General features: G+C 46.1%; 1 pseudogene; it reads right to left on the reverse strand.

Annotated features, from left to right (window-relative positions):
• Positions 1 to 12187, reverse strand: part of LOC124020926 — a 77914-nt pseudogene extending 65727 nt beyond the window's left edge.
• Between the last annotated feature and the right edge of the window lie 2689 nt (positions 12188 to 14876).

Here is a 14876-nt window from a genome sequence, read left to right on the forward strand (position 1 = left end):
TATGATGACTGGGTCAGTTTAAAACACTGATCTGTTATAGTTATGATGACTGGGTCAGTTTAAAACACTGATCTGTTATAGTTATGATGACTGGGTCAGTTTAAAACACTGATCTGTTATAGTTATGATGACTGGGTCAGTTTAAAACACTGATCTGTTATAGTTATGATGACTGGGTCAGTTTAAAACACTGATCTGTTATAGTTATGATGACTGGGTCAGTTTAAAACACTGATCTGTTATAGTTATGATGACTGGGTCAGTTTAAAACACTGATCTGTTATAGTTATGATGACTGGGTCAGTTTAAAACACTGATCTGTTATAGTTATGATGACTGGGTCAGTTTAAAACACTGATCTGTTATAGTTATGATGACTGGGTCAGTTTAAAACACTGATCTGTTATAGTTGATGATGACTGGGTCAGTTTAAAACACTGATCTGTTATAGTTATGATGACTGGGTCAGTTTAAAACACTGATCTGTTATAGTTATGATGACTGGGTCAGTTTAAAACACTGATCTGTTATAGTTATGATGACTGGGTCAGTTTAAAACACTGATCTGTTATAGTTATGATGACTGGGTCAGTTTAAAACACTGATCTGTTATAGTTATGATGACTGGGTCAGTTTAAAACACTGATCTGTTATAGTTATGATGACTGGGTCAGTTTAAAACACTGATCTGTTATAGTTATGATGACTGGGTCAGTTTAAAACACTGATCTGTTATAGTTATGATGACTGGGTCAGTTTAAAACACTGATCTGTTATAGTTATGATGACTGGGTCAGTTTAAAACACTGATCTGTTATAGTTATGATGACTGGGTCAGTTTAAAACACTGATCTGTTGTAGTTATGATGACTGGGTCAGTTTAAAACACTGATCTGTTATAGTTATGATGACTGGGTCAGTTTAAAACACTGATCTGTTATAGTTATGATGACTGGGTCAGTTTAAAACACTGATCTGTGAGGTGGTTATGATGACTGGGTCAGTTTAAAACACTGATCTGTTATAGTTATGATGACTGGGTCAGTTTAAAACACTGACACAGAGTTCCTTTCCCTGCAATCTAAACATGCTGTTCGCATCCCAAATAGCAAATGGACCCTATTCCCTACATAGAGCTCTGGTCTAAAGTAGTGCACTATTCCCTACATCGAGCTTTGGTCTAAAGTAGTGCACTATGGGCCCTATTCCCTACATAGAGCTCTGGTCTAAAGTAGTGCACTATGGGCCCTATTCCCTACATAGAGCTCTGGTCTAAAGTAGTGCACTATGGGCCCTATTACCTACATAGAGCTCTGGTCTAAAGTAGTGCACTATGGGCCCTATTCCCTACATAGAGCTCTGGTCTAAAGTAGTGCACTATGGGCCTTATTCCCTACATAGAGTTCTGGTCTAAAGTAGTGCACTATAAATGCCTCCCTATTCCCTACATCGAGCTCTGGTCTAAAGTAGTGCACTATGGGCCCTATTCCCTATATAGTGCACTACTTTTAACCAGGGCCCGATTCAGGATGCGCTGTCTGGTCATCTTTAACCATCAGGAAGAACACTGTAGTGCCGAGGCAGTGTCACAGCAGCCGCCGTGTGTCTGTGTGTCGACTACAGCAGTCTGGTAATTAGTAACAATGAAGGATTAAGCTGTGAGCTCCTCTGACACACACACAAGCCTGTGTAGCTGCTTTAGGAAGGGGACAGGAGGAACTCAGGCAGGTAATTACCCAGACAAAGAGACCGGGACTAGTCTCATCAATCACAACTAAGATGTCTACTGAAGAACAACGCAGGAAGTCTGTATCTCAAACGGCACCCTATTCCCTATATAGTGCACTACTTTAGACAAGAGCCTAATGGTACACTATTCCCTATATAGTGCACTACTTTAGACCAGAGCCCAACGGCACCCTATTCCCTACATAGTGCACTACTTTAGACCACAACCTAATGGTACACTATTCCCTATATAGTGCACTTCTTTAGACCAGAGCCTAATGGTACACTATTCCCTATATAGTGCACTTCTTTAGACCAGAGCCTAATAGTACACTATTCCCTATATAGTGCACTACTTTAGACCAGAGCCCAATGGTACACTATTCCCTATATAGTGCACTACTTTAGGCCAGAGCCCAATGGCACACTATTCCCTATATAGTGCACTACTTTAGACCAGAGCCTAATGGCACACTATTCCCTATATAGTGCACTACTTTAGACCAGACCCTAATAGTACACTATTCCCTATATAGTGCACTACTTTAGACCAGACCCTAATAGTACACTATTCCCTATATAGTGCACTACTTTAGACCAGGGCCCCTAGGGAAGGTGTAGAGAATAGGGTACCATTTGAGAGTCAGACTAAGAGTGTGAGAGTCAGTATAGTATACCTCATCTCGGTCAGCAGTTCTACAGTCAGTTTGAATGACAGAAAAGCATCTCATAAATATATATATTAGTGTGTCCTTACCTACCCTAGCAGTATGAGTGTCATCTCTTCTGTGTCCGTGTGAGAGAGCCTGGTTGCATGTACTGAGTGTGTGTGTGTGTGTGTGTATATGGAGCCCCAGTGAGCCACGCTCACGAGACTGGCCTCATTTTTCCAAGTGGATTACAGGCAGCTAACGACACGTGTCACTCAGCCTGCGTCCCTGACGACTCCCTATTCCAGGGATCCTCAACTAGATTCAGCCACGAGCCGAGTGGCCGTTCAGGGGGCCGGGCTCCCGAGTGGCCGTTCAGGGGGCCGGGCTCCCGAGTGGCCGTTCAGGGGGCCGGGCTCCCGAGTGGCCGTTCAGGGGGCCGGGCTCCCGAGTGGCCGTTCAGGGGGCCGGGCTCCCGAGTGGCCGTTCAGGGGCCGGGCTCCCGAGTGGCCGTTCAGGGGGCCGGGCTCCCGAGTGCCCGTTCAGGGGGGGCCAGGGGGCTCCCGAGTGCCCGTTCAGGGGGCCGAGTGGCTCAGGGGCCGGGCTCCCGAGTGGCCGTTCAGGGGGCCGGGCTCCCGAGTGGCCGTTCAGGGGGCCGGGCCCTGTTCAGGGGCCGGGCTCCCGAGTGCCGTTCAGGGGCCGGGCTCCCGAGTGGCCGTTCAGGGGCCGGGCTCCCGAGTGGCCGTTCAGGGGCCGGGCTCCCGAGTGGCCGTTCAGGGGGCCGGGCTCCCGAGTGCCCGTTCAGGGGGCCGGGCTCAGGGGCCGGGCCCGAGTGGCCGTTCAGGGGCCGGCTCCCAGTGGCCGTTCAGGGGCCGGGCTCCCGAGTGGCCGTTCAGGGGGCCGGGCTCCCGAGTGGCCGTTCAGGGGCCGGGCTCCCGAGTGGCCGTTCAGGGGCCGGGCTCCCGAGTGGCCGTTCAGGGGGCCGGGCTCCCGAGGTTCAGGGGGGGGCCGAGTGGCCGTTCAGGGGGCCGGGCTCCCGAGTGGCCGTTCAGGGGGCCGGGCTCCCGAGTGGCCGTTCAGGTGGCCGGGCTCCCAAGTGGCCGTTCAGGGGGCCGGGCTCCCAAGTGGCCGTTCAGGCGGTGCAGCGGTCTAAAGCACTACATCTCAGTGCTAGAGGAGTCACTACAGACCCTGGTTCAATCCTGGGCTGGATCACACCCGGCCGTGATTGGAAGTCCCATAGGGGGGTGCACCAGTTGCCCAGCGTCGTCCGGGTTACGGGAGGGTTTGGCCAGGGTAGGCAGTCACTGTAAATTAAGAATTTGTTCTTAACTGACTTGCCTAGTTAAATAAAAGCTTAAATAAAATAAAAATATATTTACAAATAATTTGGAGATTGTGCTTATTTGCAGTCAATTTACAAACAGATATATTGTTTGACAAAAACATAACCATTTTAATAGCCTCTAGCACTGAGATGCAGTTTCTTAGACCACTGAACCAGGTACTGTAGTGATATAGCCATTTAAAAAAAAAAAAATTTTGGAACAAATTCTTATTTTCAATGACGGCCTACTGGGGAACAGCGGGTTAACTGCCTGTTCAGGGGCAGAACGACAGATTTGTACCTTGTCAGCTCGGGGATTTGAACTTGCAACCTTTCGGTTACTAGTCAAACGCACTAGCCTACCCTGCCGCCCATATATCAAATCAAATGTATTTATATAGCCCTTCGTACATCAGCTGATATCTCAAAGTGCTGTACAGAAACGTGCTATATAGCCTCTAGCACTGAGATGCAGTGCCTTAGACCGCTGCGCAGATCTCATATGTAATCTTTTAACTAGTTATTATCATATTGATTAATTTTATGTCACAAAAAAAAACCTTGCATAAACACTGAATATAATGTAGGCCTATTTGTTAGGTAACTTGTGGTAACTCTCCACCCGGGGTAACAAGCCCCCTGCCTGAACTTCTTACAGAAACCACTTCGTCACTACCCCCCACAAACACTTTCCCTGGTTTCCACTACTCTTTCTCAACAAAAAAATATTATCTGACTCACAATTTTTTAAGTCATTCCAAAAGAAATGAAATTGGAAGGAGAGAGACGTTGTACCCCAAGCCACCCTACAATTGGCAGACGTTACATTTCACCCCTCTCTCCCCTGGGCACATGTCAGTGTTAACATGTTCCTCCTAAACATCCTGGGTTTAAAACGGCAACGTTCGCGCATATTTAGGAGATGAGAAATAAATACAAGTAGGACTGGAAAGCTGGGATTTCTCTCTTTTTTGAACAAAAAGCCTTTAAAACTGCCGTTTCTGAGATTGAATGCACAAGCATTCTTAACTTCTTGTCAGACTGCATGTTTCCCTCCCTGTGGCACTGAGAACAGGGATGAGCCACGAGAGGAATATGTATCTAGCATAGAACAACAAGCCGACAAGGTAAATACATAAAAAATATTATACTATGGGGTTGGTAGATTTTCTTATTATTTATTTGTTTTGTTTGCAGAGGAAAAGTACATGTGGAATGATATCTACAAAATGCGCCTCAGCAGAAATATTTGTTAATGTTCGATATTTGTTGTTGTTGTTGTTGTTGTTGTGAGGCGGTAATGATTTTGCCGTGGCGCAGCACCACAGTAAAAGGAGCAATACGTTTGACCAGGTCACATAGGGTAGACCCAAAGGCAGCACCACAGTAAAAGGAGCAATACGTTTGACCAGGTCACATGGGGTAGACCCAAAGGCAGCACCACAGTAAAAGGAGAAATACGTTTGACCAGGTCACATGGGGTAGACCCAAAGGCAGCACCACAGTAAAAGGAGAAATACGTTTGACCAGGTCACATGGGGTAGACCCAAAGGCAGCACCACAGTAAAAGGAGCAATTACGTTTGACCAGGTCACATGGGGTAGACCCAAAGGCAGCACCACAGTAAAAGGAGAAATACGTTTGACCAGGTCACATGGGGTAGACCCAAAGGCAGCACTATACAGGGAATGGGCCAATAGGGTAGACCCAAAGGCAGCACTATACAGGGAATGGGCCAATAGGGTAGACCCAAAGGCAGCACCACAGTAAAAGGAGCCATACGTTTGACCAGGTCACATGGGGTAGACCCAAAGGCAGCACCACAGTAAAAGGAGAAATACGTTTGACCAGGTCACATGGGGTAGACCCAAAGGCAGCACTATACAGGGAATGGGCCAATAGGGTAGACCCAAAGGCAGCACTATACAGGGAATGGGCCAATAGGGTAGACCCAAAGGCAGCACTATACAGGGAATGGGACAATGACCAGGTCACATAGGGTAGACCCAAAGGCAGCACTATACAGGGAATGGGACAATAGGTTTGACGAGGTCACATGGGGTAGACGCAAAGGCAGCACTATACAGGGAATGGGACAATAGGTTTGACCAGGTCACATAGGGTAGACCCTAAGGCAGCACTATACAGGGAATGGGACAATAGGTTTGACCAGGTCACCATTCCCATTTCTCCTATAGAGCTCCATTTTTATGGAATGGTCTGCCTACCCATGTCAGAGACGCAAACTCGGTCTCAACCTTTAAGTCTTTGCTGAAGACTCATCTCTTCAGTGGGTCATATGATTGAGTGTAGTCTGGCCCAGGAGTGGGAAGGTGAACGGAAAGGCTCTGGAGCAACGAACCGCCCTTGCTGTCTCTGCCTGGCCGGGTCCCCTCTTTCCACTGGGATTCTCTGCCTGTAACCCTATTACAGGGGCTGAGTCACTGGCTTACTGGGGCTCTCTCATACCGTCCCTGGGAGGGGTGAGTCACCTGAGTGGGTTGATTCACTGTTGTGGTCAGCCTGTTTGGGTTGGCGCCCCCCCCTTGGGTTGTGCCATGGCGGAGATCTTTGTGGGCTATACTCAGCCTTGTCTCAGGATGGTAAATTGGTGGTTGAAGAGATCCCTCTAGTGGTGTGGGGGCTGTGCTTTGGCAAAGTGGGTGGGGTTATATCCTTCCTGTTTGGCCCTGTCCAGGGGTGTCCTCAGATGGTGCCACAGTGTCTCCTGAGCCCTCCTGTCTCAGCCTCCAGTATTTATGCTGCAGTAGTTTACGTGTCGGGGGGCTAGGGTCAGTTTGTTATATCTGGAGTACTTCTCCTGTCCTATTTGGTGTCCTGTGTGAATTTAAGTGTGCTCTCTGTAATTCTCTCTCTCTGAGGACCTGAGCCCTAGGACCATGCCTCAGTTCTACCTGACATGATGACTCCTTGCTGTCCCCAGTCCACCTGGCCATGCTGCTGCTCCAGTTTCAACTGTTCTGCCTTGTTATTATTGGACCATGCTGGTAATTTATGAACATTTGAACATCTTGGCCATGTTCTGTTATAATCTCCACCTGGCACGGCCAGAAGAGGACTGGCCACTAGCAATTAGCCTGATTCCCCTCTTGGTTTCTTCTTAGGTTCCTGACTTTCTAGGGAGTTTTTCCTAGCCACCGTGCTTCTACACCTGCATTGCTTGCTGTTTGGGGTTTTAGGCTGTGTTTCTGTACAGCACTTTGAGATATCAGCTGATGTACGAAGGGCTATATAAATACATTTGATTTGGTCACATAGGGTAGACCCAAAGGCAGTGCACTATGCAGGGAATGGGACAACAGGTTTGACCAGGTCACATAGGGAAGACCCAAAGGCAGCACTATACAGGAAATGGGACAATGACCAGGTCATATGGGGTAGACCCAAAGGCAGCACTATGCAGGGAATGGGACAATGACCAGGTCACATGGGGTAGACCCAAAGGCAGCACTATGCAGGGAATGGGACAATGGGTTTTGCTATGAAAAGTTAAAGCATTAGATCACTTATTTTGGTATTGCCTCCATGTAGCTTGTTTGTGGCCACAGGTTGAAGGATGAAAAATATCAACATTAATCTAAAAAATTAACCCGACAAATAGCGCTGTTGGGAGAGTCGGAAAACCCATAAATCAACAACATATTCCCTTTAGTAAAAATATTGATCATTAACCTCAGGTTCAAAATGTATATGAAACCTCACAGCAGTTGAAAAATACATGGCGCCTGGAAATCACAAGAGGGCTGTTGACAGATAGGTGGGATCGGGAATGAAATGTACTTTTTGGACCCACCAGCCACCTTAGCAGGTAGATTTTAAAAAAATCTGTGATTAATTTAATTGCTTTTTTTTTTCTTTTTTAACCCAGCAGAAATATGTTAAAAACAGCTACTGCAGCATTTATTTAGCTATAAATGTGATAAAACGTCACTATTTTTTTTTACTCACAAATGCAGGTGGAATGGTCACACTGGAGCCTTGACCTCTGACCCACCAATGCCAAAAATCTACCTGCATGGACTGAGAGTAGTTGGGGGGGGCGGGATTTAAAGAGTAGTTGGGGGGGGTTATGAAAATATGGACTCATCAGCCCAAAGGATGGCTACTTTGGAGAATCTCAAACATAAACAAATATATTTTAACACTTTTTTTGGGTAATTACATGATTCCATATGTTATTTCATAGTTTTGATGTCTTCACTATTCTCCTACAATATAGTAAAATAATAGTAAAATAAAGAAAAACCCTTGAATGAGTAGGTATGTCTGAACTTTTGACTGGTACTGTACATGTAACAAAAGGAAAAAGCTGTAAAAAACTACATTTTTTGTCCCCAGAAGAGTCTGTCCTGCATCTCAGTAGGAGTGATGCTCTATAAATTAGTTTGTCCTGCATCTCAGTAGGAGTGCTGATCTCAGATCAGTCTGTCCTGCATCTCATTAGGAGTGCTGCTCTGGGGTCAGTTTGTCCTGCATCTCAGAGTAGGAGTGCTGCTCATCTAGGACCAGTTTGTCCTGCATCTCAGAGTAGGAGTGCTGCTCATCTAGGACCAGTTTGTCCTGCATCTCAGTAAGAGTGCTGCTCTGGGGTCAGTTTGTCCTGCATCTCAGAGTAGGAGTGCTTACCACTGGTGTTAAGTTAGGTACATTAAGTAGGAGTAGTGCATGGTATTCAGCAGCTGGGATGGGAAAGGGGCCAGACCAGGAATAACCTCTGGTACTAAGTTATGTACATTAAGTAAGAGTAGTGCATGGTATTCAGCAGCTGGGATGGGAAAGGGGCCTGGCCAGGAATAACCACTGGTGTTAAGTTAGGTACATTTAGTAAGATGTTAAAATTCAAATGGTTATAAGAATGACAAGGTGCCAATGTAAACCTACTGGTAGTAGTGTATGACTATTACAATGGAAGGCCTCTTGTCCATGCACCTCAACTAGACCTGAATCTGCTCATCCAAACACCAGTTGGACTGATGCACCTGTGGTAATGATGAATGATATGTAATCTCCATCCTATGCATCACAAATTATCAGAATTGTCATAACGCCAGGACAGCGGAGTCAATCACCACCTTCCGGAGACACCTGAAACCCCACCTCTTTAAGGAATACCTAGGATAGGATAAGTAATCCCTCTCACCCCCCTTAAAATTTAGATGCACTATTGTAAAGTGACTGTTCTACTGGATGTCATAAGGTCAATGCACCAATTTGTAAGTCGCTCTGGATAAGAGCGTCTGCTAAATGACTTAAATGTAAATGTAAATAATGCTAAAAAAAAAAAGTGGATGCTATTGACGAACATTTTTTGCTAAACTGTCAGAAATGTTGTTGACTGTCCCAACCCTAATGGGGATCATTAAAAATGGCGAGCCACGCGCGCTGTCTTCAATTACAATGAAGCAGCAAATCCCCCCGCGCGCTGGCTGCGTCGATGCAACCTCCACATGCAGGCCTTGCCGCAGACACATAAACCCACCTCGAGTTCTTATGTTGGCTAAACGCCATCTATCTAGCTGTGCACCATTACATATTTCCGGGCATAGGTGCTTATTTCAGTAACGTTAGTTCGCAAAGCTAGTTTAGACTATCGTTGATGTACGGCAAAAACCAAATTGACGCATCTGTGTTGATTAACTTGAAATTGTAAGCTAGCTAGTACCTCTATGCTAGCTAATGAAATAGGTAGATAGCATAGATCACCACTGCTAAGTTAGTTAGCCATCTAGCTAGCTACATGATTATTTAATGTATACCTGGCTCATTTGAAAGTCACATAAATGCCGATGATGCAAACCATTCCCTTTATAAAAACGTAAACAAACAGCTAAAGGGGCCTTGCTTCAAATGGATCGCTTTAAAATGCTAGCTCAGTATCCGCCATCTTGGAATCGCCACACACCCCCCCGGTCCACGGAGAGGCCTCCTAATAACGGTCACTAAAAAAGGCCAACCATTTTCAGTTAACAAAAAAAAATCAGAAAAAACAATTATATTACAAATACAAATGTATAAAATTATACATATATTGTTTTACAACTAAACTGAGTGATCGTACCTTGTTACCTGGCTACTGTTACCTAGCTACTGTAGCCTGGCTACTGTTACCTAGCTACCGTTCGCTGATTAGCGGCTAGCTGACGTTAGTTAGCTAATTACAAATACATTACACAGTCGGGTTGGCTAGTTAGGCAAACAAATAGTAAACGCACCGTAACCATGTAAAAAAATACCTTAACTAACTAACCAATTGGTCTGTCAAATGTGTAAGTAAATAGCAACATTTTGCCGAATAAGCTGCTGGGTCATTATAATAGCCATTGTTAAAGCGGCATGCGTAGGCTCAAGTGAAACAAGCTAACTTTAGCTAAGTGGGCTAATGTTTACAAAACATTAACGGGGAGGGTGTAACATCCAGACTACAAAATGTGTTACCGTTAAACCCCTGTGACCGGGGCACAAACGACCGATTTTGTAGCGTGAGTGAGAGCTATTTTCCCCCTCGGGTTTATTTTGTTAACTAGTAGGTTGGCTAGCTAACCGCGATGAATGAGTTACACATGCTATTGCTAACTAGCCAACTGATACAAATATACAAATCCATGTAAGTTAATATTGTTAGGTGACAAATATACGACGGTTGTAAATATACTGTAAAAAAACATGTGGGTTTATGTAATGTTTCACTCTTACGTTAAACCAAAACGGATGTTTTTGACCATCGTTTAGCTACCAAGTTGACTGCGCCACGTTTAATTAAACACGCCGACTTGGGACGAGCTAGCGAGTTAGCTTAGCATCAAACACCGTGAATGTGCTGGAAATCAGACCGTGAATGTGCTGGAAATCAGACCGTGAATGTGCTAGAAATCAGACCGTGAATGTGCTAGAAATCAGACCTGAATGTGCTGGAAATCAGACCGTGAATGTGCTGGAAATCAGACCGTGAATGTGCTGGAAATCAGATGTGCTGGAAATCAGACCGTGAATGTGCTGAAATCAGACCGTGAATGTGCTGGAAATCAGACCGTGAATGTGCTGAAGAAATCAGACGTGAATGTGCTGGAAATCAGACCGTGAATGTGCTGGAAATCAGACCGTGAATGTGCTGCTAACCTGCCAGTTGCATTATGTGTGATGTGACTTAGCGAGTCTCGGCTCGTTACCGGGTCGTCCAACGTTATAACTAAACTAGTTTTACATCCCAACGACGCTTATATTTGACATGTCAACAACACTTAAGTTAAAGCTAAGCTCACGGTTTGGCTTACTGACTTAAAACGAGGTCAGATGTTGCTGCTGCAATGGACGCATCATCATCATCAAAACGAGTTGTGCCCATTCAGTCTAGGCCTTGATGTTTACAATGACCGAGACACATCAGTTCATTAACACTAGCTATGCACTTCCAACTATTTTTCATGTAATTGTTGTGTTAGTTTATCGTCCCCTTCCCGTGGCTTTTGTCCGTACCTTCCATCTCCATATCCTCGGGCTCGCTAAGTTGTTGCTCTCCGGCTTTCTGCTGCTGTTGTTGAGTGTGGTGGTGGTTCATGTTGGCAACTGTTGTGAAGAGGAGATGATGATGATGATGATGATGTTGATGCCTGTTGTCTTTGTTCCCCTCTGTTTCTGGATCCGCTGGGAGCCGGTTTCTGGGTTGTTGGTGAGGTGTTTGAGGTGGGATAGACAGGTCAAAGCTGGTCGTCTGGGCCTGTTCGGAAACAACCTCGGCCTTGTCTCCCGTCAGCGCCGGGGATTGAGGAGAGGAGGTCGGTGGAGGAGCAGGCAGAGAAACGCGGACGTATTTGCTTGCTATTCGCCCAATCTCGGCGTCTTGATGGGTGCAAGTCGCCGACGGTGGTGATAACTACGGCTCCAAAAAAAAAGGGAGACCCGTTGAATTAAATAAATCCCGATTTTTACCCCGGGTAATATGGGGGCAATTTGGTGAAGTGAGAAAGACAACTCACGACCTGCAGCCCTGAGAAACAAATTACTGTTGCCCTGTTTTAAAGACAACTGGCACAACAAGGCAGCCGACAAAAAAACTAAATTAGTCAATCAGGGAAAACAAAATGTTCATAAACTATCAATGCACATTGAAATACAACTTTCCCTTCGATATTCCCAGTCCGTGTGCTCCTCCGATTGTCCCTCGTCTGGGGGGAGAGCAGAGAAAAAAGCTATCCATTCAAACCCGCTTCTAATTTATAATCGCAGTAATTTAGAAGTTTTAAGGTGATAAGCGATGCCACAAGCCCGATATCGACTTTCCCCAACACATTAAAATCCCCGTAAATAATATTAGCAACAAAATGTAGCACCTTGTCGCATTTCAAAACGTCTGTTCAATGAATAAATTGTGCCCGGTCACAGTCAGAGCCTCTCATCCGCTTCCTTGGTTTGGGGATGTTGAGTTTGAGGTAAAAAATCAAAATGGCGGTCGCGCTCTTCTCTGAAATGTCACATCCGCATGGAGATCTGAACACTCCCGCACACAGCAGAATCACTGGGTCGCTCACTGACTGACTGTCTATTTTTTTCATTAACCAATATACGGGTTAGTAATCATAGGCTACAACTCATGGGGGTATAAAAAAAAAAAATATATATATATAATCATAGCTAATATTATAGGTTAGTTGGTATAACGGGTTATAGCAGAGGTGCTATTTTCTTTAAAATAATTGCAACAAGACACTGCAAACACAAGTTTTCTTCTTCCAGTGCTATGGATATGAGTTGTAGAAATGGTATTATTTTCCCCGCTTTGGAGCATATTCTGTTTTAACCATATATGATGAGTCAATATCGCAGTGTAAAAACAGTGAAAGGGCCCGACATCATTTTTTTTGTCTCTAAGCTTCAATTTTACAATCCAAAGAAATTATCTGGTACATAACTGGACAACTGAACATTGCAACATTTTGACACAATACACTGATATAAGGCTGTATCACAACCGGCCGTGATTGGGAGTCCCATATGGAGTCCCATAGGGCATAGGGCAGCATTGGGAGTCCCATATGGAGTCCCATAGGGCATAGGGCAGCATTGGGAGTCCCATATGGAGTCCCATAGGGCAGCATTGGGAGTCCCATAGGACAGCATTGGGAGTCCCATAGGGCAGCATTGGGAGTCCCATAGGGCAGCATTGAGAGTCCCATAGGGCAGCATTGGGAGTCCCATAGGGCATAGGGCAGCATTGGGAGTCCCATAGGACAGCATTGGGAGTCCCATAGGGCAGCATTGGGAGTCCCATAGGGCAGCATTGGGAGTCCAATAGGGTAGCATTGGGAGTCCCATAGGGTCCCATAGGGCAGCATTGGGAGTCCCATAGGGCATAGGGCAGCATTGGGAGTCCCATAGGGCATAGGGCAGCATTGGGAGTCCCATAGGGCATAGGGCAGCATTGGGAGTCCCATAGGGCAGCATTGGGAGTACCATAGGGCATAGGGCAGCATTGGGAGTCCCATAGGGCATAGGGCAGCATTGGGAGTCCCATAGGGCATAGGGCAGCATTGGGAGTCCCATAGGGCATAGGGCAGCATTGAGAGTCCCATAGGGCAGCATTGGGAGTCCCATAGGGCAGCATTGGGAGTCCCATAGGGCAGCATTTGGAGTCCCATAGGGCATAGGGCAGCATTGGGAGTCCCATAGGGCAGCATTGGGAGTCCCATAGGGCAGCATTGGGAGTCCCATAGGGCAGCATTGGAAGTCCCATAGGGCAGCATTGGGAGTCCCATAGGGCAGCATTGGGAGTCCCATAGGGCAGCATTGGGAGTCCCATAGGGCAGCATTGGGAGTCCCATAGGGCATAGGGCAGCATTGGGAGTCCCATAGGGCATAGGGCAGCATTGGGAGTCCCATATGGCAGCATTGGGAGTCCCATAGGGCATAGGGCAGAATTGGGAGTCCCATAGGGCAGCATTGGGAGTACCATAGGGCATATGGCAGCATTGGGAGTCCCATAGGGCATAGGGCAGCATTGGGAGTCCCATAGGGCAGCATTGGGAGTCCCATAGGGCATAGGGCAGCATTGGGAGTCCCATAGGGCATAGGGCAGCATTGGGAGTCCCATAGGGCATAGGGCAGCATTGGGAGTCCCATAGGGCAGCATTGGGACTTTGTTCATTTTTGTTCATAACTTACTTGCCTAGTTATATAAAGGGGGTGAATGCAGGTAGCCAAATCAAATCAAATCAAATTTTATTTGTCACATACACATGGTTAGCAGATGTTAATGCGAGTGTAGCGAAATGCTTGTGCTTCTAGTTCCGACAATGCAGTGATAACCAACAAGTAATCTAACTAACAATTCCAAAAAAACTACTGTCTTATACACAGTGTAAGGGGATAAGGAACATGTACATAAGGATATATGAATGAGTGATGGTACAGAGCAGCATACAGTAGATGGTATCGAGTACAGTATATACATATGAGATGAGTGTGTAGACAAAGTAAACAAAGTGGCATAGTTAAAGTGGCTAGTGATACATGTGTTACATAAGGATGCAGTCGATGTTGTAGAGTACAGTATATACATATGCATATGAGATGAATAATGTAGGGTAAGTAACATTATATAAGGTAGCATTGTTTAAAGTGGCTAGTGATATATTTACATCATTTCCATCAATTCCCATTATTAAAATGGCTGGAGTTGGGTCAGTGTCAATGACAGTGTGTTGGCAGCAGCCACTCAATGTTAGTGGTGGCTATTTAACAGTCTGATGGCCTTGAGATAGAAGCTGTTTTTCAGTCTCTCGGTCCCAGCTTTGATGCACCTGTACTGACCTCGCCTTCTGGATGATAGCGGGGTGAACAGGCAGTGGTTCGGGTGGTTGATGTCCTTGATGATCTTTATGGCCTTCCTGTAACAACGGGTGGTGTAGGTGTCCTGGAGGGCAGGTAGTTTGCCCCCGGTGATGCGTTGTGCAGTCCTCACTACCCTCTGGAGAGCCTTACGGTTGAGGGCGGAGCAGTTGCCGTACCAGGCGGTGATACAGCCCGCCAGGATGCTCTCGATTGTGCATCTGTAGAAGTTTGTGAGTGCTTTTGGTGACAAGCCGAATTTTTCAGCCTCCTGAGGTTGAATAGGCGCTGCTGCGCCTTCTTCACGACGCTGTCAGTGTGAGTGGACC

The sequence above is a fragment of the Oncorhynchus gorbuscha genome, unplaced genomic scaffold, assembly GCF_021184085.1.
Source record: "Oncorhynchus gorbuscha isolate QuinsamMale2020 ecotype Even-year unplaced genomic scaffold, OgorEven_v1.0 Un_scaffold_987, whole genome shotgun sequence".
In the NCBI taxonomy this organism is placed as follows: Eukaryota; Metazoa; Chordata; class Actinopteri; order Salmoniformes; family Salmonidae; genus Oncorhynchus; species Oncorhynchus gorbuscha.